Below are 26,827 nucleotides of genomic sequence, written 5' to 3'. Positions count from 1 at the left end.
AACCCGACAACGGTGGTGCACGCCTGGGCAACGCTAGCGCCAACTTCCCCGACAGGAGAAGGGCTGGTGATTTTATTGCGATAGCAATTATATGGACACTCAAAAGCAGATTTCTGCCGTCGGCGTCGGCGTCGCCGTCGCCGTCGCCGTGAGGTTCCGTATGACGTCATTTGGAGAAGAAATCGTCGCCGATAAGTGGTTCTTGAGGGAAAGGGAAAGGTTGGCGCTATCTTCTGCAGCCCTTGAGGGAGCACGGCTCAGTGCCAACGGGGAGGGGTAAGTGGGAGCGAAAGAAGGGACGTCGCCGCGCGCCGAACGCTGTATGTGCGAGTGAAAGGGCGCGAGGGGCGCGTCTTTCACGGGGAGTGAACGCACGGCGGAGAACAAACGCGCGTTCTGCGCCGTGCTCGCTTAAGGGCTGCAGAAGTAGGCGTCTCTTTTCTCCTTTACAATCACCATATATGTAAAGCAAACTTGCCTTCTTCCGACGCGCGAGAGGCCGTGGGGGAGGGGGAGGGAAGGGATGCGACGTTTAGCTGCGGCACGAAGTGCCTATTTATATCAGAGGCTCCGGCAACAGTCACCAATGCCGCACGCATTTTGAGCGAACGCGGGCAAAACGCCGATGGCGTCGACAACAGTTCTGCGTGTTGCCGATGCTGCAGCATGTCCAAGTTTATACGGCTGATAAAGCTAATATCATTACTTCGTATAGCTCTCTACAAGTTTGCTATCGCAATTGATGCTTCGCCTTTCAGGTGAAACTGCGACAATTTTTTTGTCAGGACGCCAACTCAAAATGAGAAACAGAAGTTATTGATCCTTCTGTAGCTGATATTATGGTTCCGCGAATTAGGTATCTAGAAAGTTGGCGTAACAACGTGCGATGTCTTTATGTGCTGATCTGGGCTGGTTGGTACATCATTAGGACGGGAAAAATCTACGCATGCAGCGCACAGAGTGAGTAGACAGACAAGGTGATGATGTCTGTCTAACAGTTAGTTACCTTACATAGCCTTCGTGTATTCTTTCGGTATTTGTGCAAAGATTGCACCAAGATTTCCTAAACATACGTGATTGTTGGCGATAAAATAACCTTTAATAAATAATTTTGCTCAAATCGTATTTCCTTTAACCAAATATGACTATTACGGCAAAGTTGAGTACAACATTCGATATTATTAAGATTAGCATTCACAAAAAAATATGTCACAGTTTCGCCCTAAGGGCGAAGCAATGAATGCGATAGCAACACAGCAATGTCATACGAAGTAAGGTGAGCGGCTTTGGTAGCAACAACACGCAGAACTGTTGTCGACGCCATCGGCGTTTTGCCCGCGTTAGCTCAAAATGCGTGCGGCGTTGGTGACTGTTGCTGGAGCCTCTGATATAAATAGGCACTTGGTGCCGCAGCTAAACGTCGCCTCCCTTCCCTCCCCCTCCCCCACGGCCTCTCGCGCGTCCGAAGAAGGCGCGTTTGCTCTACATATATGGTGATTGTAAAGGAGAAAAGAGACGCCTACTTCTGCAGCCCTTAAGCGAGCACGGTGCAGAACGCGCGTTTGTTCTCCGCCGTGCGTTCACTCCCCGTGAAAGACGCGCCCCTCGCGCCCTTTCACTCGCACATACAGCGTTCGGCGCGCGGCGACGATTTCATCTCCAAATGACGTCATACGGAACCTCACGGCGACGGCGACGGCGACGGCGACGCCGATGGCAGAAATCTGCTTTTGAGTGTCCATATAATTGCTATCGCAATAAAATAACACTGGAGTGGCAACTACGTGTGACTCCAAGGTAATGCATAGGTGTTGGGGTTTTCAGGATTTGAAATACGAATCTGTACTCGCAGACAACTTCATGCGGCTCTGGACGGTAAGCGAGGTAAAGCACGCGTATGAAATCGTACCATAATTTTATCCGCATTCGTTTATGCATGGGAAGAGAAAAAATTAGGCAGACACAATCGACAATGTTTGTGAATGTAGGTGAATAGCCGAACTAACGGACAAAGATCGAGCGAGCGAGATACAGGACATTTGATTGCATGAAGAGAACATTACACTATAGATTCTCGTCCCCCGCATCGTCCTCCACTATAGGCTGCAAACCCCCGGATGGCCAGCTATACGTTCGACGTGGAGCAAGCAACACCCACCCCTCTTGCTACCGCCGGTGCCTCCGTGCCCCTTGTTTGCACGTGCGCACACGCTTTCCTCCCACCTTCCCGGGACACATGACCGAGCGACTTAAACGAGCGAAAACAATTCCTGCCGTCGGCGTCGCCGTCGCCGTGAGGTCCCGTATGACGTCAACGGCGATGAAATCTGTCGCCGCGCTCCGAACGCTGTATGTGCGAGTGAAAGGGCGCGAGGAATGCGCGCTTTCACGGGGAGCGAACGCACGTCGGACAGCAAACGCGCGTTCTGCGCCGTGCTCCCTGGAGGGCTGCACAGTTTAGCGTCTCATTCCGCCTTTCCATATACAGAGAGCAAACGCCATTTTTTTCCATCGCGCGAAAGGCTGTGGGGGGATGAGAGGGAGGGAGGGGAGGGAGGCGACGTTTAGCTGCGGCACCAAATGCGTACTCATAGAAAAACGCATTTACTCCTTACTCCGTATACCTCTCTACTAATTTGCTATCGCAGTTGATGCTTCGCCTTTGGGGTGAAACTGCGACAATTTTCATAAATAGCAGCAAAGTACCTTACCGCACTTTGAGCTTAAATTTGTGCAATCTGTTCAGAAGTGCTGTCGTGTCTAGTAGTAGCGTTTTCTCGCCTTTTCATGTCACCTTTTCCCTCCGCCGCCTTTCCCCATCTATACGAGTTGCGAGCTGAGTTCCAAGGCTGTTGTTCAGTCAAAGTGGACAGCTGGGCTAGTTGGAATATCGATATTTCATGCATTTGCAGCACTATAAACACATTAAAAAAATTAAGGAAAATAGAAATACAAAAGGACAGGTAGGACGCTGGTCGAACCTGTCCTGTCGTCTTTGTTCTCTTGATTTTCCTATATCATTAAAGCGCTGGAAATGCGTGAAATGTTATTAAGTCGTTTTGTGGTGGTGTTGGTTCTACCCATTCTCTGCCTGCTCTCCCTACCTACTCTCTATCCTTCCACAAACGTCACCTCTGGACGGTTGCACGTTAGTAGAAAGGTAAGCGCATAGGTGTCACCGAATTTTCAACAAAAGTACTGAACACATTCATTGTCTTGATCTGTGGTCATCGCGACGATAGGTACGCACACACATTCTTTTATCACAATCTGTTATTATATTGATCTCATAATATTCGCCTACAGTCCGGACTCACGAGGAGCAACGCGCCTACGAAGAGCGAAGGAAGGAACAGAGACAAGAATGGAATGGTCGCCGGCGGGCGGCAAACACCACCGATGAAGATCGTGCACAAAACGCCAAGCGCATGCGGCGTTTTCTGCACGAAAAATGGGAGCTGGCACGAAGGCACGAATGGTATGGTAGAATAGCACGAAATGGTATAATGGCACGAAGAATTGGGCACGAATAATGGTGTTTCGCGCCTATGAAGAGCGCAATCGCTCCTACCAAGCGGGTTGCTACTCGGGAGTCCGGATTATACGCTTCCTCCTAATTACGACGAGCGAAAGGAAGTGAAATTCAAAATAGAAAACGCAACTTGCCTTTCTGGTTTCAAGCGAAGTTTTATAGGCTCACAAGTGTCGGTGGTGGTGGTGGTGTCGATTTCTCCCTTTCTTTCTATATCTCTTTCTACCTCTCTCTCTTTCAATGTCTTTCGCTCTTTCCGCTTTGTGCCATTGAACTTGGACCTATTCTGCACTATCACGAGGATCGACCCACTTTTCAGTGTGACACCCTTTATGTTTATTAATTAAAGTCAACGTCTTTCTTAGCGATTTTACCACCACTTTTCCGCATCGGGTATGTTTCAAACATCTTTCCTGGGCCGAACGCGGAGGCAGTGCACAGCCGCGGCAATAAAATTACATCATTGTAAAGTTTCAGCTCTGTTATGGTTTCGCACTTTTAATATATATGTCTGAGAAGAGCTAAGATGAAAGGCATGCGCAGTCGGTGTTTGTTTCATTACATTTGTTTGTGGGATGATATTCTCAAACTTCAGCTGATAGAGAGAGAGAGGGGGGGGGGAGCTGACTCTTGTCGCTAGTTTAGGTCGCTCGGTCATTTCTCGCGGAAAGGTGAGAGAAAAGCGTGTGCTCACGTGCAAACAAGGGGCACGGAGGAACCGGCGGCAGCAAGAGGGGAGGATGTTGCCTGCTCCACGTCGAACGTCTGTCTAGCTGGCCATCCGGGGGTTTGCAGCCTGTAGTGGAGGACGATGCGGCGGACGAGAATCCATAGTGATTTGTCACCCACGAAGTACGTGTACACCGCAGACGCAGGCGAGCGTTTCACCGAACGCAGGCGGCGATCACTGTGACACACCAGGCGGCATGAAGTGGACTAGAAATGTCCTCTTCATGCAATCAAATGTACTGTATCTCGCTCGCTCGTTCTTCGTCCGTGAGTTCGGCTATTCGCCTACATTCACACCCATTGTCGATTGTGTCTGCCTAATTTTTCTCTTTCCCTGCATAAACAAATGCTGATAAAATCATGGTACTATTTCATACGCGTGCTTTACTTCCCTCGCTTACCGTCCAGAGCCGCATGAAGTTGTCCGAGAGCACAGATTCGTATTTCAAATCTTGAATACCCCAACACCTATGCATTACCTTGGAGTCACACGTAGTTGCCTCTCGAGTGTTAGTTTTTACGATTGCTAATCTTTATAATATCGAATGTTGAACGCAACTTTGCCGTAATGGTGATATTTGGTTAAAGTAAATACGATTTGAGCGAAATAATTTAATTAAGGTTTATTTATTGCTAATGATTGCGGATGTTTAGGAAATCCTGATGCAATCTTTGCATAAATACCCCAAGAATACACGAAGGCTATGTGAGGTAACTAACTGTTCGGCAAAGACATTGCACGTTGTTAAGCCAACTTTCTAGATAACTAATTCACTGACACAAAATACCAGCTGCAAAAGTAGCAATATTTTCTGACTGTATGTCCTTTTGAGTTAGCATCCTGACAAAGAATCACCAGCCCTTCCCTTCCCCTGTCGATAAAATTGGGGCAAGCGATGCTTGTCGTGTGCGTATCTGACCTTCGTGGTAATTTTAGGGGCGAAGCTCCTTAGGGTCGAGATTGCTACCTGGGAACCGGCGGATGCACATCGCCTTGCATCTGGCTCTGCTAATCCATCCTCGACCACCCGGAATCTTTGAACATCGGCACGAAATCATACAACCATCGTCACCGGCAAGTCACCAGCTTTTACTTGACACCAATATTTCTGGGCCCGGCTCTTTTCTCACCCCGAGACGGCCGTTTGAGATCCCTAAGCGGCGGTGATCGCGTTAAGCCTAAATGCGCCACAGCGACAGCGGCACGGTGGACGGGGACGCCGCATCGCCACCCGATGCGCACCCGACGCGCCCCGCAACGCGGCTCCCTGGCTAGGGCCCCAAGCCGCGCAAATGGCCGCGAACAACTCCAACCCGGCAGGCCAACTGGACTGCATGGATGCCGAATACATGGAGCCTGAGCACGACATCGGGCCCTGCGACTACCGCCCCGGCCTGAGCGGAGCGACGCGTTCAATGATACACTCCCTCAGCCACACGTGCCTCACACTCCACGGTACCGGGTGGTCGACGCTCGCCGACGCAGGATTGTCGCCGAGACTCTCCTCGAAGACACCACCCGCCCCATTCGACTCACGCGAACGTCGACAAGGACCCGACCGGCCCCGCCTGCCACGCCTTCCCGAAGGGGACCACAAGGTGGTTCTCCGAATAAGAGGAGGCATATCACTACAACAATAAGCGGTCTTACCGCTGCGAGCCACGATACAAACTGCACTCCGAGCCCCGCTGCCTCTGGAGGCGCGAATACGAGTACGCAAGGAACAGAACATCACGTTGGTCAGCACCCCGGACCCTGACCTGGCCGACAAGCTTTGCCACATTCAGACGCTCCTGCTCGGCAGCAAGTCGTATCAAGTCTCGGCGTATGTAGCTCCCCCGAACAACTCCTGCAACGGGGTAATCACAGGAGCCCTACCTATACCTACTGAGGATGCCCTCATGAACGAAACGGTCACCTACCCCCATGCTATCAACATTATCCAAGCCCGACCCTTCGGAAAGAACGGAGCATGCCTCTACACCTTCGAGGGAAGGCGAGTTCCCAGCTACGTATATTTTGAAGGTGTGGATTTCGATGCAGACCTTTCCGCCCAGTCACCCAAGTGTTCCACTGCTGCCTCCGAACCAGACATCGACACGACATCTGCCCATACCCACAAGAACGGCGGTGCGGGAACTGCGGCGTGCTTAACCCAGATGAACACCACGAACGTTGCCTTCCACGCTGTCTAACCTGCGGATCCGATGACCATCCCTCCATCGACTTGGGTTGCCCTGCTCGTCAGAGGGGGTTCGGGCCCCGAGTGGTGAAAGAGGGGTGCCAGGACCCAAAGGGACACAATACGACTCCACCAAGGCGGGATACCAAGGTATCGACGACAAACCAACAACCTCCTACCATACGGACATCTGCGACACCACTCAGCAACTACCCACCACTCGCTCTTGCGCAGTGCGGCGCGAGAAGCGAGGTCACGTGGCCAGCCCTCCCGCAACGAGAACCCACCGAAGCACCTGGCTCGGTGGCAAGAGGGGGGCCCACGGGTTCATCCAGCTCGGCAACAGGAGGGAGCCTGGATCCAGACCCACAGCTTCAGCAGCGGCAGGACCCCTGGCCGACGCTAGTAAGTCGCCCGTTGAGCAGGCCTCCCCAGTACCTCCCCACTCAGCACCGCCTCATGCACCAGTCCTTTTACAACAGACCTGTGCACAATATTTACAAATCCCAGAATTCACACAAGGCCTCACGCAGCTACTCCTAAAATTTGTAAGCGACAGTCTCGAGGCTGTTAAAACACAATTGGTTAAGGAACAAGAACAGGCGCAACAAAGAGTGGAGACCATGTTTATTGAACGCATTGACAAAATAGAAACTGCAATTAATCACCTCTACGATTTGCATGCTCAATCATCACCAACCCGTAAGCATAAGCAACCCAAATCCGCCGCCGCCGCACGCTCCCCTCAGCCCACGGAGGAGGTGACTAGCCCACAATCGGGGGTTTCGACCCCCATAACGCCTCAACATGGCCAATTACAATAAGCGACAGAATTCGGGTAGAGCGGGCTTAGCTCATCCACCCGGAAACCAAACTTCATCTGACCTAAGCATATGGCAATGGAATTGTAGAAGCATCAAAAAGAAACTCGCTCAGTTGGCCGCATACATTCAACATTCCACAAACCCGCCAGATACAGTGGCCCTGCAGGAAACAGGGTCCGTGTCGCTATCCTTGCAGGGATATAACGTGGCATCCGTAACATTGCCTACTGCTATTCTTATTAATAAAGCCCTCCTCTTTATAGACCGAACCCCTACGGGGGTCCTTCCGAAGGAGGAACCGAGTACACCGCTCTCGAGATGATCCCGTCCAATCCCACATCGGGAAAAGGACTGTTGGTTGTCAACTTATATAGTCCCCTTAAAGATAAGGGCACAAGGATACCGGAAATTCTTGCTCGAACACGACACACTCACCGAATCATAGAGGGCGACTTTAATGCGCGCCATACGGCATGGGGCTATGCAAATAACACGGCGAAGGGCAACCTTTTACATAACACTACGATTCACCACACACTTACTCTAATTACAGATCCTACCATACCAACGAGAGTGGGCACCAGTACGGCAAGGGACACCACGCCAGACCTCACGATGGCAAGCACGCATGTGATAGGGAAAACACACGATGTCCTGCCGGACACATTAGGCAGTGATCACCACGTGACCCAAACAATCCTAACGCAAAATTACAAAATTTTTCGGCCCAAAATTCAGACTCTTGTTGACTGGGATAAACTCCGTACGTACGTCGCCGTGGAGGATACCACACCGCAAACCTCGGAGTCTTGGACTGAAAAGATACAACACGCGCTCGCCAGAGCTGGCAGAAAGATTAAGAACACCAAGAATGCCCCACAAGTAGACCCCCACCTCCTCCATCTGTGGGAGGCTCGTCAAAGCCTGTCCAAACGATGGAAACGCCAGAGACTAAACCGCAAACTTCGCCTCCGTATCGCTGCAGTCATGGAGGAGGCTGCACAATATGCCACCTAGCTTGCTCAAACAAACTGGGTGAACTTTTGCAGCAGCCTGAAAGGAACGCTGGGCACAAAACATACCTGGAACATCCTGAGGGCTCTTCTCGATCCCACTTCCACGAAAACCCACATGAACACTACTACCCATAAGCTCATTTACTTAGAGGAGCGAAAGGGCACGGATATTATGGCGCACACCAAAACTCTATATATTCCGCAGCCCTTACCTACAAGCCCGAATGCATCCCCTTTAACGCCGCCTGCTCCGGATGAAAACCTGGATGCAGATGCCAGACTCCCGGAGGTGAAACAGGCCCTCGCGTATATTACCCGGGACACGGCACCAGGTCCCGACCGGATAACGTACAAAGTCCTTTGAAATTTAGATGACATATCTCTGCAGGAGCTCACAGATGTCTTTAACGAGCACAGGCGAAAATGCACCCTGCCTGGCGATTGGAAACACGCCCAGATTAATTTTATTCCCAAACATGGCAAATCCTTACTGCTTCAGAATTTACGGCCTATCTCGTTAGCGAGTTGTGTAGGTAAACTTTTTGAGCACGTGATAGTCCGGCGAATACAACCCCATTTAGAAGCTAAACGTTTCTTCCCCGACACTCAGTTTGGGTTTCGCCCCAACCTATCGGCGCAGGATGTCCTCCTGCACATTAAAGAGACCTTATTCTATCCCAAACGACGGACGGCACGCACGAGAGCTATCCTAGCATTAGACATACAAAAAGCCTTTGACAACGTAGGACACGAACGTATCCTCAGGACCCTTGCCACCACAGGATGCGGCTGTAGGATCTGGCAGTATGTCAAAGCTTTTTTGGAAAATCGCACCGCCGAGATTAGATTAGGTCTACTCACATCCGCCGCTTTTGCATTCCCAAATAGGGGCACACCTCAGGAAGCAGTCATATCACCACTATTATTTAACGTAGCCATGGCCCCACTTGCCAGAGACCTCACAGATATACCTAAATTGCACCACGCGTTCTATGCTGATGATATGACCCTATGGGTGTAACAAGGCTCCATTGGCGAGGCCCAAGATGTCCTCCAAACAGCTATCAATGTCATCGAACAGCATATTAGCATAATGGGACTCTTCTGCTCACCAGAAAAGTCGAAATTGCTCGCGATTAAACCCTACACGTGCGACCCAGGCATAGACCTGTTCGTACACGGTCAACCAGTACCTAAGGTTGATAAAATCAGGATCCTGGGTCTGCACATCCAATTTAACCTAGACGCACGTTTTACACTGAACCTCCTCGATAAGCAAATAAAGCAAATCTCAGGACTGGTTCGCCGGATGACGTCACGCAATCACGATCTGTCTGAAAAGGACACCATGTAAATGATTGAAGCTTTGGTGGTCAGTCGCCTCGCCTACCACCTCCTGTATCATCATATCACTGAAAAATGTCACAGTTTCGCCCTAAGGGCGAAGCAATGAATGCGATAGCAACACAGCAATGTCATACGAAGTAAGGTGAGCGGCTTTGGTAGCAACAACACGCAGAACTGTTGTCGACGCCATCGGCGTTTTGCCCGCGTTAGCTCAAAATGCGTGCGGCGTTGGTGACTGTTGCTGGAGCCTCTGATATAAATAGGCACTTGGTGCCGCAGCTAAACGTTGCCTCCCTTCCCTCCCCCTCCCCCACGGCCTCTCGCGCGTCCGAAGAAGGCGCGTTTGCTCTACATATATGGTGATTGTAAAGGAGAAAAGAGACGCCTACTTCTGCAGCCCTTAAGCGAGCACGGCGCAGAACGCGCGTTTGTTCTCCGCCGTGCGTTCACTCCCCGTGAAAGACGCGCCCCTCGCGCCCTTTCACTCGCACATACAGCGTTCGGCGCGCGGCGACGATTTCATCTCCAAATGACGTCATACGGAACCTCACGGCGACGGCGACGCCGACGGCGACGGCGACGCCGACGGCAGAAATCTGCTTTTGAGTGTCCATATAATTGCTATCGCAATCAAAGTTGTCGCAGTTTCACCTGAAAGGCGAAGCATCACTTGCGATAGCAAATTTGTAGAGAGATATACGGAGTAATGATAGTAGCTTTATCAGCTGTATAAACTTGGACATGCAGCAGCACCGGCAACACGCAGAACTGTTGTCGACGCCGTCGGCGTTTTGCCCGCGTTCGCACAAAATGCGTGCGGCGTTGGCGCCTCCCTTTCCTCCCCCTCCCCCCCACGGCCTTTCGTGCGTCAGAAGAAGGCGCGTTTGCGCTACATATATGGTGATGGCAAAGCAGGAAAGAGACGCCTACTTCTGCAGCCCTTCAGGAAGCACGGCACAGAACGCGCGTTTCTTCTCCGCCGTGCGTTCACTCCCCGTGAAAGCGCGCGTCCCTCGCGCCCTTTCACTCGCACATACAGCGTTCGGCGGCGCGCGGCGACGATTTCATCTCTATTGACGTCATACGGAACCTCACGGCGACGGCGACGGCAGAAATCTGCTTTGGAGTGTCCATATAATTGCTATCGCAATAAAACAACTGGATCAGGCTAATGACTAATCAGGCGGGCGGTTAAGACCGCACTGAGGCTACCGGTGCGCACTAGCACTACTCACCTTCTGCAAACTGGTCTCCATAATACCGTCCAGGAAATCATAGAGGCACAGAGAAGTAATCAACCCCTGCGCCTCTCCCGAACACCCACTGGGCGAATCCTACTCCGAACTGTGGGGTTCGAGCCAAGCGGCACGATCCCGAATGAAGAGCCGTGGTGCCCCATTCTGGTAAGACTCGCGGCTCACATGCACCTCAAACCGTTGCCACGAAACATCAATGTTCAAAGCTACCCGGGCCGACGCAAGGCGCGGGCCGATTACTACGCCCGGCGTTATCAAAATCGCGAAGATGTCCTCTACGTCGACGCCGCGGTCGGTCCGCTCGAAGGAACGGCCACGGTTGCTGCCATGATGGAGGACGGGCGCATTAACATCTCTGCCTCGGTTAAAACAGCGCGCACCGACGTTGCTGACGGGGTTGCATTAGCCCTAGCAGTGGCGCATGCGGCCACGGATTCTACTATTACAGAAATCTGCACCGATACGCAAAGTTCATATCGTTACTTCCTTCAAGGCATACCGCCTAAGACAGTCACACATATTTTACAAAACATCCCTCCGCTTCCCCATCCGGTGACCATCACCTGGGTGCCTGGGCATGAGTTTGTAATTGCGCAAGTCCGAGGTCATTCCCTCTGGACTCTGGACGACCACTCACCCAAGCCCACGTAAAAACCAGGAGAGGGGATCTACACCTACCACCAGATTACCACGTATTACAGGAAAGGTAGACGAGAATTACCTGCCCATCACCATTCGTTTACCCCCCATCAGTGTTCAATCTGGCGCCAGATCCTGACCAAGGCACTTATTTCCCCATATCTGGCACATTAATTTTACCCTGGTCTCAACAATCCACAGTGTACCACCTGCCAAGCGCCCCGGGCAGATCTTTTCCACTGTTTGTGGAGCTGCCCCATGCCCATGGCGGTACAACCTATTCCCAACTCTTCCTTTTCCACGTGGGAGGCCGCTCTTCGGGCCAATTGCTCGGATGACCAGCTCCGGCTGGTGGGACGGGCCTGCCTAGAGATGTCGGCCAGGGGGCTCCCGGACATATAGGGGCCCAACCACATTTAAATAGATGAAATAAAGTTTTATCCATCCATCCAGCCATCCTTAGGGTCGAGCCTTGTCCCTCGTCGTGCCATCGTAGCCACGGTAGTACTCGCTGCTTCCGCTAGAGGCGCAGCTGTGCTCTCTTTCTTAGGGAGCCTACTCTTTCTTTCTGCCTCTCTTTCTCTCTATCTTTCTTTTTCCCTCTATTTCTTTCTCTCACTCTTTCTCTTTTTCTCTTTGTTCGTGTGTCTCTTTCTCTCTTTCTATTTTGTCCTTGGTATGCACCATTGAGTTTGGACCCTTTCTGCACAATCATGAGGATCAGTGCACTTTTCAGCGTGACACCCCCACCACCGCCGACACTTGTGACCTAAAAGCTTCGCTTAAGAATTAGTAGCCCTTCCCCTGCCGATTAAATGGAGGTAATCGAAGCTTGTCTCGTGTTTTTTCCGGGTTCCTCCGAATGAATAGCGGTGACGACTATGACGTTTTGCTGGAACCACAACCGGTCACACGCACTGCCGCTGGCTCCAAATTTCCCGGTGAGAAATTTGCCTTGAAACCTGGCCGTCGAACCGGGGAAGTTAGCGCTAGCGTTGACGAGGCGTGCACCACCGTTATCGGGTGCCTGGAGGGCTAGACGACGCTGACGTATGGCCTCAACATCGCGCCCCTCAACTCGGCGTTCGCCTTTGTTCCCTCACGTTTCGCCTGGGCTTCGGAAGCCCTTAAGCTAGTATCGGCACGTCGACGACAAGCCCTGTCCCGAGCGCATTCACGATGGATGAATTTTCGTGATGTTTCGTCCAAATAAATCTGTCCATTACGTAAGACAATTAATGGCTCATACTCCCTTGAACAATGGTTCACCCGCCGTGGTTGATCAGGGGCTATGGTGTTGGGCTGCTGAGAACGAGGTCGCGGGATCGAATCTCGGCCACGGCGGCCGCATTTAGATGGGGGCGAAATGCGAAAACACCCGTGTACTTAGATTTAGCTACGCGTTAAAGAACCTCAGGTGGTCCAAATTTTCGGAGTCCCCCCCCCCCCCCCCTATGGCGTGCCTCATAAACAAATCGTAGTTTTGGCCGTAAAACCCCATAATTTAATTTTTTACCAATGGTTCATACCCCCATAAACGCGGCCTCTCCGTTACTACGACAGAAGGGAAGTAAAATTCAACGCCGGAATGATTAGCGGCAAAGCAGCCAGCTGTGGAAACAGGTGACGGTGACGAACGCGGGAGCAGTGGCATGAGCGCGTGCCGACCACCGGTGCAGCTCTGAGAGCGGCAGGTTTTTTTTAGGGGCGAAGCAAGTTAGGGTCGAGACTTGTCCGTCCGTCCACGTTGTCTGTGCTCACGGAAACGTTGGCTGCGCCGTAGCCATAGCAATCAGGAGGACGGAGGAAGGCAGCGCGGCGCATGCGCACGCGGCCTCCTCCTCGCCAGCCCTATTCACTTCCCGACCCCCACTTCTCTTCTCTCTGCGGCGCGCTCCCTCAATGCCCACGCAAAAGACGTCGAACGAGATCCCATACTAACGAAAGCCGACGTCCTTTGCTTTACCGAAACGTGGAACGCGAGACTGCACATCAATGGATTCTTGCCCGCGCCTGCACAGAAGAAGCGTGATCACGAGCAGAAAGCAATAACCACTAAGCCACTGCTCTAGACTGCAGGCAACGACCGACCGTGTGTCAAATGGGTATCGCCGAGTTGGGTGACAAACCAACCAGGTCGTGTACTTACAGCAGAAGATAGCCAAATGTTCGCTTCACTAACGCTACCGCTGATTGCTAGCGTAAATAGCGTCGTTCATACAATAGAGAGACCTGTATTTCGCATTTGTTCATTTTTGTTTGTGCGCGCTATTGCCTCGTTGTTGGTAGACAAGGCCTCACTTCAACCATTGGTCAGTGGGGCCTTACAAAGAAAGGGGCCGTGAAGTCATATCACAACGTAGAGTAAAAGTGTGGAACCGTTGTGCTTTTTTTTTTGGGGGGGGGGGGCAACTGTAATTGCTCATTTAATTCCCATAGTGCACCTTAAGGCGCCAGACGACAGTTATCCGCTAGCGGGATGCTGCTAATCACCCTTTAGGAAATTCACCACAATAAATTTCGCTGTAATGGGGAACTGTGTCTTGTCAAATGTAGAGGAATACAGTCTACCGTAGTTCGGAGTTTGGTGAGTGGAAGATTTCAGTTCTGAGTGGCGTGATGTTTTCAGCTAATAACTTGTTTAGGAAGCTAAGAGTCAACTATTCTTTAGAAAACTTGTCATGAGTGTACGCCGAGTGATACGTATTGGTCACTTTGCTAAAGTGATTCTGCACAGTTTTCGTAGAACATTTAAATACACAAAATGACGGATGCGCTTTGTCTTGGTGTTTAGTAGCTCAATACTTTTCAGATATGGCTACTTGTTGTTTAATTGCATTATTGTGATGGGCTCCTCAGCTACCGAATACTAAATCGCCCTAATTCACTTTGCAATAAATCCTGAAATTCTAGTGACAGGTGTGAACCACCATGCTCAGATAAACATTTTTTTAGCAGCCCGAAGTTTTACTGTTGATCTTAAACTATTCACAATAATATCTTGATAGTACACATTTAGTTGTATTTTGAATGCGTATATTTATTACGCTGCACAAAGTCAAATTTTATCTAACTTCCTGAGAGTGGTAAAGAATATGTAACCACAAAAATAACTCTCAATAAAAACAGCAGTACTCGTACAAAACTCGGCCTTTCAGGAGGATATCATTTCAAGTGTAGTCGAACATTCTTCCCCTGAGCCCCAACATACAAGAGCTGCTGATAGCTGCATGCGCGCGCTAGAAAGATTCGTATGATTTGAGGTAATTGTGTCACTGTAGTTAATGATAAGCGATTAAGCTTTGTAGTGTGAATTCCCAACGCACTATAGTCGTTGTTGAGGCAGGTAGTCGTTCTGTAGAGATTTAGGGAACTTATCAGAACACTTTTCGCTTGTAATTAGGTGTCATTTGCAATTGCCCAATAGCCTTCACTGATGATACGTGTAGCTTCAGGATGGGCTGAACTTATTTCTTACAAGAAAGAAAATCTAGCGTAAGAGTTTTGTGCCTACGAGTTGAAATTACTATGCGTAATTATTGTTAGGCTTTGCCGCATGAAATCAACCGCTCTGGAATACATGTTATAGAGTACATAAGCATATTTTGCTACAGCGATATGGTCAGCAAACTTTTTCATTATTTTACTTCTATACATAGAGTGCTTAAACTACACATGGCAATAAGGTGTACCTATAACAAACGTGTCTAGCCACGCAGGTAATATGGTAATATTAAAACAATTAAAATTCTGTGGACCTAAATAATATATTTTATCAGTGGCCACCATACACGTTTCTGAAATAAACGTATAACCTATTTTGCGGATGTCGTTTCGCGCTGTTCGTGAACAGGTAAACTTCGTATAGGCGGAGGAGGTGGCGCCATCCTTTCAAGTTGCAGCCATAATCCCCCCCTCCCCCCCTTCCCCTAGTGAACACTTGACCTTCACGATTGCGCATGACAAAAAGAGTGTCCGAACCACTCTGTAAGAAGGCAGGTGATCCGACGGCGGCGCGAGGCGCGGCCATTTAGTGTGACTTTACGCACGCCGCTCCTGCGAGAGGCCGTACCTGTTCTGGGGGCCACTTTTCGCTCGCTTTGCTGGTGATTCTAAGGGCACGCGTGGCAAAGGTGCTTTATTTCGATGCATATACGTCGTTCGCCTGCTTAAACGACTCTATTTGGTTGGTGGAATGTCCCTTTATATTTCTGCGGACATTCCCATTGACTCCGATGCGGCGAGCAGCGGCTACCTAGCAACGGCAAGCGCAGCGCGCCGTCTGCTCGAGCAGACGACGCGTCTCTCTCGTGTTGGAAATGACGGTATTTTGACAGTAAGTGGCATGAAAGCTTCTCCCTGCTCAGGATTTGGCGTCTGAATAACGAAAAATTGCATATCTTTAGGTATGGGTGTTTAAATGCTGAAGGAGGTCGTAAAATATCCACTCTTAGGCCACTGCTCCAAGGCCTCCTTAGGGTGCCTCGATGCCAGCGCCGCCGTTCAGGGTGGTGCCATCCTTTGACCGCCCCCGCGCCGCCGCTTTCTCGCTGCGAAGCCATCTTGAATCACAGCGAGCGGTTGCGATTGCTTGGTGCCGGTGCTTAGTTCGAGACACAGTGCGCGCGGATGCTTCGCTGACGCTTCTACTTGCTGGACAGTGTTCAGCCGCATAAATGACAAGCTTGTCAAGTGCATCGAATCGACATGACGGGCTGTTGTGTTCCCAAGTGCACCGGATCGACGCGTAAAGGGCTTCGTTGTTTACGCTTCCCCCGGGACCCAGAGCGAAGGAAGAGATAGGAAGCCCAAGTAAAGCGGTATCACTGGAAGGCAACGGATACCTGCTACATTTGCGAGGTAAGTGTCAAGAACGTTTAGACTATCGCACCGTGTTTTTCATTTAAATAAGAAAGTATTCTCTGATCCTCGCTCACGTACCTACGTTCGCTCACGAACTAAGCACTGCACCGATGCTGTCTGAGTAGCCTATGGTTTGCGAGCGCGCGTCGCATAGGATTTTGCCGTTTTGATCGGCGCAGTCTATGCGAGTAGTGCCCTTATTTTAAGAACTGACGAAAATGCTTCGCCGCGAAATAGTCTTACATTGTAATGAATGTAATGTAATGAATAAATAAAAAAAACTCTCCCTATCCCGAATTGTGTGTGTCGAGCCTACCTTGCGATTTTTTTTATCTCGTCTTTCAACATAATCTCTTTCATGATTGACTGTACTAGACATTATTAAGTAAATGTATTTTGTGCGTCGTTTGGTTTCTTGTGTGTACTACGCAAGATTGACACAGACAAGTTACGTTACATTTTTCTCTACAGCACTAACTAAACCTTAATTTCACATCGCAGTTATTTTTAGACCAGCTTAATCCTGTCAGCACATAGTTTTGTTGGCAAAAAAAAGCAAGATTGCGCGTAGATATCGTCAAATAATTGCAACGAACGCGAAGAGCACGCGCCACGCAAGGGAAACTAACCGCCGTGCGCGAGTGGCTGGCTATGGTAAAGGAGGCGTGACGTGTAAACCAAAATACAACAGTGAAAAAGAAGAACTTCCACACACAGGGGGTCGCAAACCTTGTATACCAAGCATCGAAGCGCAAAAAAATAGTGCGTATTTCAAACATACACACGGCATGTTAAATGTGATTGAAATAGGTAACTTGGGGCATGTTCCAGGTGCCATACATTTACGTCTTCGACCTTCGACGAGTTAACGGCTATTGGTTATAAACATGTGCAGATGCGATACCGATAAAAAATACTCATCAAGGCAAAGCACTTGGGAGTGCGCCGCGAGTAACACTATTTATGAACGCAAGCGTAGCTGAGTCTGAGCTCGTGTGACTCAATATGGCGGCGCCAGCGGGGTTGTCTCCACCCTGAACGGCGGCGCTGGCATCGAGGCGCCCTAGGCCTCCTGAACACGTGCTGTCCCTATATAGCGGCAGCCCTCACTTCCGGTCACACGAAGTGGCCGCTCTCTCGTCCTAGCGCGGGCGCGCCGTCGGAGCACCTATGTTCTTACACCGTGGTCCGAACCAGATATTTAGGCTATTTGTGACCTTTCGCACAGCGTTTGCCAGTGCTTGTGAAAAAAAGCTGAGCAGAGCTCTATGCACGGTAATGCGCAAGAAGGGGACAGTGTCGCTACATTTCAGCGTATAGCGACGGTGTGAAACCAAGTCAAAATTGCAATTTTTTTCAAAATGGCAATTTTCTGTTTTCTGCTTTGTTAGATGCGGAATTTTTTCTCCATCATTTTGCTGAAAAAATTATCTTCCTACGCAGTTTCTTTCAAAAGATACATAAAAAAATGTAAACCCACCCGGAGTCTACGAAACCGAAACTGAAAGTGCCAGTTTTCTGTGGGACAGAAAAAATGCCCTGGTTTGCAGTTATTTGCTGGTTATTTAAGAATCGTATCACATAAAAAGTGTAGCAATGCCATAATAGCATTTTCAACTTATTATTTATCAATTAAAATAATAAACGCCTCACCAAGTCGACGTTCAATGTTTTGCACGTGTTGTTTACGTTAAGGAGGCTGCACGCGCGTTAAAGGAGCAGCGGATCATTTGATGGATGTGTTTACTCTATGTCGCTTACTATTTCTTACTGGCAGCCACAGAATGGGGAAGTTTAGAGCGCAAAGACGCACAAAATTAAAGTTTGTCGGCAATCAGTACAAGGCGACGGACCTGGAGACGTACGGCAAATACCTGTAGTACTGCAAAGCAAGCTACAAAAAAAAAAAAAAAGGAAGCCAAGGTGCAACACGAGCAAAATCAGACAAGAGCAAGACCCAAGACAAAATTGGCTACAAATACAGGAATTTTAGCTATCCTGATCATCTTATGTAAGCGCTATGCTTTGAAATCTTTTTGTTGATTTTCTCAGAACCCATCTTTTTGCGATTTCTTGAAACGCAAACATTCATAACTTTTTCCCTAATGAAGATTTTTTTGTGAAGCTTGGCACAATTCTTTCTCACATTATTGGTTGTGCAATGAACCTCAGCAAGTAAAATCGTGCAACAAGTTTTGATATCGAGGCCTTTTACACCAAGGCACACCCATTGGAAGCACACATGTTTTTGGTTATTTCATCACCATGCTTCGATAATTCATCTGATCTCAGTAATTTTGGTTCATTGCACAGACCAAAGCCTCTCCTATATCACTGCCCAAAATTGTGTTTTTTTATCGAGTTAAATTAGAGTTATGACTGTTGGCGTGAGACCCACATTTAATCAAATTTTTCAAATAATAAAAATATGGCAAAAATAATGCAAACTTTAAAAGGCTCACATGGGCCTAAAAAAGTGTGCTTTATGATGTAGACCAATAATTTGTATTGTTTATCCTTTTTTAAACTTTTTTTCCCAGCACTTGGCCTCATACCTTAAAGGGCAACTCCGGCGATTTTTCGATGTCAACGGATGTCAATGAAATTCGCTGGGTCTGTTCCTCTGAATACCTCCGTCATGTCCTAAAAAAAGCAGGCTTGAGAGTTGCACAGTTTTTTTACAAATGAATTTAATTTATTGCCTCGAGCACCATACCTATACCCCCTCCTCAGTTATAGGCCACATTGTGTATGACGTCAGGAATGGTCCACGCAGAGCATGCCGGGATCATGCAGACGACAGCGACGAGAGCGTGCAGGAGATGGCAGGAGTCGACGATCGTGAGCGAGCGCTTGGCGTGAGATGTTGCTGTCGCGAGAAGTTGCATTCCCTGTGGACGGGCAAGTGATGCGGAGTGGCAAGCGGTGTTGCGTTGTTCGCTGCACGAACTTCAACCCTCGCCTTCCGCAAACACAGTTTGAGCCGATGCCGATCGCGTTCAGCCGCGGTTAAGCCTATCACAGTGGCCGAGTTCGTGCGTCTGCTGCTGGCGGACCAGACCCACTGATATGAAGCTAATTAAGCTATTAGGATGAGGAAAGCTGCTTCTGTAGTTCAGTTTTGACCATACGGATTAGAAATAAACAATTCCTCATTTCATACAGTGCACACGCAAAAAGCTAGAAGCGACAACACGTCGCGCAAACAACATTCGTATACGTTGCCCTTCTCGAATGCGGCCAGTCGCACTCGCCGGCGCTTCCCTAAATGAAATGTGACTACGCAAATTCATGGGTGTGATATTACCTATTGTTATGCTGACTCATTATTTAGCTTACGAGGTGCACTGTTTGCCTCGTATCCTAAATGGGCAGCAAGCGGAGGCCCTCGATACAGCATGCGTAAACAACCGTCTCGTTCAGCTGCCAACGATGTCATACTTCATAACATCGGCGTTTCCGCGAGAAAACTATACATTCTCTAAATGAACGACCATACGCGCAATGTCCCAATCTATGTCTACTTTAAGGAACACTAATTGTGTGAATGAAGAGAATACGATCGCAGAATGATAAGCAGGCTGCACAACGCTTCCCTACTACGGTCTCCCGCTCGCTGTTTCCGAAGGTGTGTGGTCAGACCTATCAGCGCGACCCAGAGTGATGTAACGGTGCCTACATGCACAAAACCTACGTGTTTTGATATGTTCTGACATTAATTGATGTCACCGATGAGCGGCTATCTCAAGCGAACGACGTACGAGTGGTCGCTGTACCTGCCGATGTAAACAAATGCACCGGTCGGTGCTTTGGACTGTTAGCGGCGTTCTTGTGGGATACAAATGCGGAAAGTCGTGCTCCACATCTTACAGTGAGCATGCGAAGCGGTTCCATGAGAGGGGTAAAACACCTAAAATACCAAGCAGCACGTATATCAGTGGTTAGGGCTACCCTTGGTCTTCATGTCGCAGCGCGATATGTTGCGCATGGGTGCTGGCTCTAGTGGTGGAGGACGGCGATTCGTGGCTATTGAATTCTTCTGAATCATAACTGTCACTGTTTGACAGATCCGAATAGGTGGTACAGCTTACATGCAATGTCACCCGAAGGTCCGGCGCGGTCTCGAATAAGCTGAGCGTCTGCTCTTCGCCGGTTTCGTTCACCCCGCGGGCGAGACCGGCATGCGTTGCGCGCCTTCCCCGCCGAGGATACATTCGTGACGTCACACGCAGAGGTTCGCTCGGCGCTTGCTCAGGTTCCGGTTTCGTTTTTGCGCTTTTTTGCTTATTTAAAATTATTTTCGAATTTGTGGAACAATTCTCCTATCAGGTGAGTCACAGGAGGGTCTCGGGAACCTAAATATTTTATTAGCTCGACATGGTCAAAAAATCGCCGGAGTTGCCCTTTAAGAAAATGATTGATTGCAGCGTTTTGGTGATGGATCAGCTTGGTTTCCCCAGTGGCAAGGCGAAGAGCCTCTTTGCTTGATAAATTTCCATACACGTCCGCGCGTTTAACAAATTTTATTGCATTCTTCAATTCGCACACAAACTCTTTATGATATCTTCATAAAGTATAAAAAACTGTTTTATCCTCTGTTCAAGTTCTTTTGCACTGTGTGGGCTACTACACCCCTAGTTATAGCGCGGACCAGGATGGGCAAAAAATACTCGGAGGCGCCGTCGCTTAGGTCTTCGCCATTGTGAGCCAAAACCTGGATGACCTTGAAGAAGTCGCTTTTGGCCTCCTTGCTTAAAGCAACGTTCTCGCCCTGAAGCAGCCGACCCAATGTCAACAGCGTTTCTCCAGCCTTGCCCAGTGCGCCGGCGTCATTCTCTGCATGAAAGATAATATTGGGTTTAACGTCCAAAAGCTCCACATTGGACAGTGAGAGACGCTGTATTAGAGGGCTCTGGAATCAGTTGTAACCACCTGGCTTTTTTTTAACGCGCGGCGAAGACACCGCGCAATACAGTTCTTGTATTCCACTTAAATCGTAAAGTGGCTACACATGCCGGACATCGAAACCACTGGGCAGCAAAACATCTTCGCAGCTGAGCCACTCGGAGATATGAAATAAATGTGCGCAGCGCTTGTGCGGTCGGATGGTTCGGACATCCGCGTTCCGGTGAAATATTACAAAGTTTATTCTCATTACTTTTATGTGCTATATTTCTTGAGAACATAGAATGATTCTAGGCGGCTTCGAAAGAAAAACATTGTTCGTCAATAAACCCTATCAAAACCATTGGCATTTACTACATTAGCAGGACAATGCAAGCTGAATTTACGAAATAGTCAACATATTTAGTTTCAATAAAACGCAGAATTGCTACAAGCAGAAATATGTCTTGCTGATCATTTCGCATGCCACGTGGCTATGTACTGCAACTCGTAGAAAATTAAGAGTACTATTAACATTTGACTTTGAACGTTAGGTATTATTACTCTTACGACGCGGCACTGATGCACCTTTTTTCTCATTTTGTACAATATAGAAAAGTAAGCGTATGGTCATATACATCTCATAAATGCAGTACTAATGAAATAACAAATAGAATCAGCAAATTTTTAAATACTCTTTTAGTGATATAAGCGCTGAAGGAGAATGGCAGAACCTCGAAAACGTAATGTAATTAGATGTAACTTTAATGTAATTGCTTACCGTCCAAACGAACGCCTTTATTTCCGGTACCCAGTGGGAATCTGCGTAAAGGCCACGAAAATATAGATTAGCGTGACATTACACAATAGCCTCGTTTTGGCGTAGCTTTATTGCAGGAAACTTACCCCGTTCCTCCGTCTTTGTTAGCCCGTGTAAGAGAGAGAGAGGCAACACGTTAGTGATTGTGAATTTATCAGCACACACTATTTCAATGTACACTAAAGGGATGAAGTTTAGCCGCACTACCTTCATATAATAAATATAAACAAACAGTAAAATATTTACTAACATGTATAAAACGGGGGGAAAATAATTGAGCTTAAATAAGAAAGTTTACATGTGAATCTTTTAGCAAGCTTTGAAAGTGTTCTGATTCACTTTCAGCTAATGGCCAATGAAGTCTTATCACAGGTGAGAAAATTTTATAATTTATATTTAAAAGCCGTTATTGCTATCGCCAAACAAACCCTTCAAACCACAGTCTGTTCACTTCACATCATGGCTATAGATAGGTTGATTGCCAGGCAGAGGCAACCAACCTTTTAATTACTTAGTATGAAATACGTTAAATGGGCAAGCTAGGTCCCAAGAACTGTGAATCGTGTTACTAGAGCTATACTAAATGAGACACAATGAATAAACCATGATAACACAAACACGTTCTCGTCGGTATATCTACTGCTTCACTTTCGTCCAAATGTGCTTATAAGATGTTTCACATTCCCACATAGGGGGCTGTGCTGATGAAACTAAAACATTATTTTGCTCAATAACCACACTTTCTTTAGATTGACAGATATTCTAAAATCCTTATCTCCTAGAGATATGTTTCCTTGTTTTTTTCTTCACCGAGTCCACAGTCACGTTATTGACTCTTGAGTTGCGACGAATCTTTGACGGGAAACGTCTCTCAGTTTTGTCTAGGCGTCGCTTACTGAAACCGCATGCAACGAAAACATGTTATACTATTATTGCTTATATGTTTGCATCTGTACTACCAACGCGCCTTGCTTTGATATCATCCTGTAGAGGAAAGACGCGATTGCTTGATCATACATATGTCACGTGCTAAGATAGCGTTGTTTTCACGCGACAGATGACGCAATCGGAGTGCGTTAGTAGACCCAAGCAGGAGTGGTCGCGTTTGAGAGCTTACTGTGCCTTAGCAGGTCTAATTCATGGAACTCAAACCGCTTCTGATCAGTAGTTATAGGGCCCTACACGAGTGTAATTTGTTGCAGAAACGTCACGCTGATTGCTCGGCTCCGGCACCCCTGAGCTCGACACGTAGGGTTTAGAAATTGCGTGAAGATACTCGAGCCGAAACATGAAGGGATAGTCAAACCATCGGAACGTACCCGTCTCCATGGTCAGTGCAAGTGCGGGAGATATAGGCAAGCGCAGGAGCACGAACCATTTATGAGTGCGGTGGCCTTGAGCGACGCAAGGCTGTCTCGTGTGCCCACCATCCCTTTGCCCTAGTGCCAAAACACCCTCTGCAAATTAAACGGGTCCACTACGAATAGGGATCGAGCACGATTCCAAAATCACACCGTAGGATCCCCACTAACTGCGTGAAAGTTTTCTAATGTTTGTAATAATGAAACTCGGTTGTTTTTTTGTACAGATTCTGCACCCTAGTGTACATAAATAATTTTCAGCCCGCACCTTTCCGGCCTTTCTTTTTTTTCTTTATTATTATTTTTTTTTGCTGCTTGAAAATTTATTTAGTTCATTCACGAACACCTGTATCTCTTAGCTGTATTCGCGGGTGGGTGTGAGGCTTGTTGCGCTACTGGTCTCTTTTTCATGTTTGCATATTTTCTTACGTTCATTTTATATTCATCATCGGTGATACTACGCTACTCTTCTACAATGGCTAAAATATGGGCCCATTGGCACGCCTAAATTATTGCGGTGGTTACTGATGCTCTCTCTTCAAACGTATTCAATCAACACTTTCACTTTGCTCGCCATTAAGTGCTATGTCACATCCTATTACCTTCATTTTAAAACCTGCGGAAGTGTTTTAGTTTGACTTCGGGAGAACAAAAGTAAACAGTGCAGAACAAGAATGAATGTAGACAATCGCTCCTCTGTGTGGGTCTCTGCCTACAGACTTCGGGAGAACAAAAGTAAACAGTGCAGAACAAGAATGAATGTAGACAATCGCTTCTCTGTGTGGGTCTCTGCCTACACTTTAGTAAATCCAACTTTTATGACAAGATTATTTTATCAGTTGGACAGATATCAGTTACGGAAAAATAGAATACCAATTTGAAAAGATCCATTGTAAGAATGTCAGCCATGTCAGGGGGCCCTTCAAACGTATTCAATCAACACTTTCACTTTGCTCACCATTAAGTGCTATGTTACATCCTATTACCATCATTTTAAAACCTGCGGAAGTGTTTCAGTTTGACTTCGGGAGAACAAAAGTAAACCGTGCAGAACAAGAATGAATGTAGACAATCGCTTCTCTGTGTGGGTCTCTGCCTACACTTTAGTAAATCCAACTTTTATGACAAGATTATTTTATCAGTTGGACAGATATCAGTAGAATACCAATTTGAAAAGATCCATTGTAAGAAGGTGAGCCATGTCAGGGGGCCCTTAGAATGTAGCCATATGGCAGAACCGACATGAGTTTGTTGACGCAAGGCCACAGAGGTCACAAAGACACAACAGTCTTCCTAGCGACTAACACACTTTTGGTTGTTGAATTCATTGTGCAGACTATTGGTGCTAGTGATCGGATTAGCTTCGAAAATTTATCAGCCGTTTATTTTGGTTCACATAATTAAGCGACGCAGTATGGCATGGATAAGACACGTTACAAACCCTTCACTTCACAACAACTTCAGAGTTTCTTATATGGACGTTGAGTGCAGCATGGGTCATGCTGATTTTGGCAATTGATACATATTTCTTGCGCTTAAAAAAACTGACCGGTTTCTATGATCGCACAACCTAGGAACTCATAAATCTTCTAGGTTGTTTCAGTTACAGGAGTGGCGTCCAGCTTTTGACTAAATGTGCTTAATAAGTAACAAGTGCATGGTGCCAAACGCGGACAACAAAGTACTTTTGCATACTCACATGCCACGGTGGTGAGGAAAAGCAAGCTGAACAAGTAGACCATCATTGTGGAAGAAACAGGTGATGGTTTTGATAATATTCAATACAAAAGTGTTTCCACTCTAGAAAAGAAAGCGACGTCGCTGTGGAAACAACTCACTCCAGACCCCCACCAAAATCTGTGATTTAAAACGTGCGTAAACGCCGGCATTGGGTTCTTGGCCGTTAAGCGATTTTATGTATAAAGTTATATGGTTAAACATGCAAACCCTACGTATAAGTTGATCATTTCGCTGCCATTTAAGACCAGCAGTTCTCCTAATGTCTGATGCACGAAGGCGTTATAGTAGTGCTTTACACTAGATAATGGAACGCAGCAGGCAAAAAATAATATTTTGACAGCCAAGAACGTTCATCCGCAATAATTATAATGCGAAATTATTTCTTTGCGCTTTCGTAGTATAATTCGTTACATCATTCACAGGATTGTGATATGAGTTCCCTCCTTCAATACTTTAACACATTTTCCACCCAAATTTGAAAATGAATAGAAAAGACTTTCGGTAAACTCTATGGCCTTGGCCAGTTCTGGCCGTTGAGAAGAATATAAAGACCGAATCAAGCAAGTATGCCGGTAACACTGTTCATGAGCGCCGTAAAGGCATGGAGTGTGCGTTATGTATATGCCCATGCGCAGAAGAAAAATGAGAAATCAGAGTGATTTTCCCCCACAGATTTTGAAACGCACCGGCACCCACCGTTTGTCGGTTTCTGTTATCGCTGGGTCTTGTTCAGCAATGACTGTTCAGCCCATATTATATACCATATACCGTCACACGCTCTTACAACCAAAACAATGTTATCCCTGGGGATTTCCTATCTGAGTTGCTATTCTTACGAGAGCACCGTGTGTTCCGGAAAATTGTTATCACTACAGTAACAGCCTGCTCCAGAGCAACATCCCCAAAGACAATAATAGCCTCCAAGAGTATGCCTCTCCTATCTGCATTGTCATACTTACATTTATTTCGTCATGTTTGCCTGGCTATGCGACATGTTGCACCAGCACTACGCATTTTCTTGGTCCTGAAATAAAATATTTACCAAGATTAACACAGAAGCATCACCATAGTAACTCCGCACGCAGTGAATCTCTCAAAAAAAAAGCACTGACGCTCACCGTGAGTGAACTCTTCTAATCTGAACGGTTTTTTAACCGTACAGGTGTTAGAAATCAGCCATGTCTGATTGGGTAACTGTGGAAATTTAGGGGGATTGCTCAAAGCGGCGGACGTGACTCGCACGAGAAATTGAAATGCATACTCTAATAAAGAGCGAAATGTCACTAGTTCACGCTTTAACTAAATACATTACGGTACGTAATGCAATTTATGAGCTACAGCTGGTTTCGCAGCGCATATTTACTAGGAACGAATATTGTGTTTGGAACCGGTTTTGAGGTATGTGCCGTGAAACTTGAGTGAAAATGCACAGCTGTTCTACTTACTTTTTTATGAAAGTGTCGTTGTATCAATTGACCCTCAAAAGTACCTGGGACACCAGTGTATTTTGTCGCCAACTTCGGAAATTATTAACTCAAACCTGATCTCACCCTGAAAATGCGTTACAAGTGGCAACGCCTTGTGACTCACCCGCTACAGTTCATGAATTTCAGTATGTGCCGGCTAGTATTTT

At 47.7% G+C, this 26,827-nt stretch overlaps 1 long non-coding RNA gene across 1 annotated transcript; it reads right to left on the bottom strand.

The window, feature by feature from the left end:
- Window positions 1-20,897: 20,897 nt before the first annotated feature.
- On the bottom strand, window positions 20,898-22,207 carry LOC125943132 (uncharacterized). Its single transcript, XR_007465583.1, has 2 exons — window positions 22,055-22,207; window positions 20,898-21,225 (listed from the first exon to the last, which is right to left on the bottom strand). It is a non-coding gene; the product is annotated as an uncharacterized LOC125943132 (long non-coding RNA).
- Window positions 22,208-26,827: the final 4,620 nt, after the last annotated feature.

The sequence above is a fragment of the Dermacentor silvarum genome, chromosome 2 (assembly GCF_013339745.2).
Source record: "Dermacentor silvarum isolate Dsil-2018 chromosome 2, BIME_Dsil_1.4, whole genome shotgun sequence".
NCBI classification, from domain to species: domain Eukaryota; kingdom Metazoa; phylum Arthropoda; class Arachnida; order Ixodida; family Ixodidae; genus Dermacentor; species Dermacentor silvarum.
Note: the sequence above shows the minus strand (reverse complement) of the source record. Positions and strands in the feature narration are given on the sequence as shown.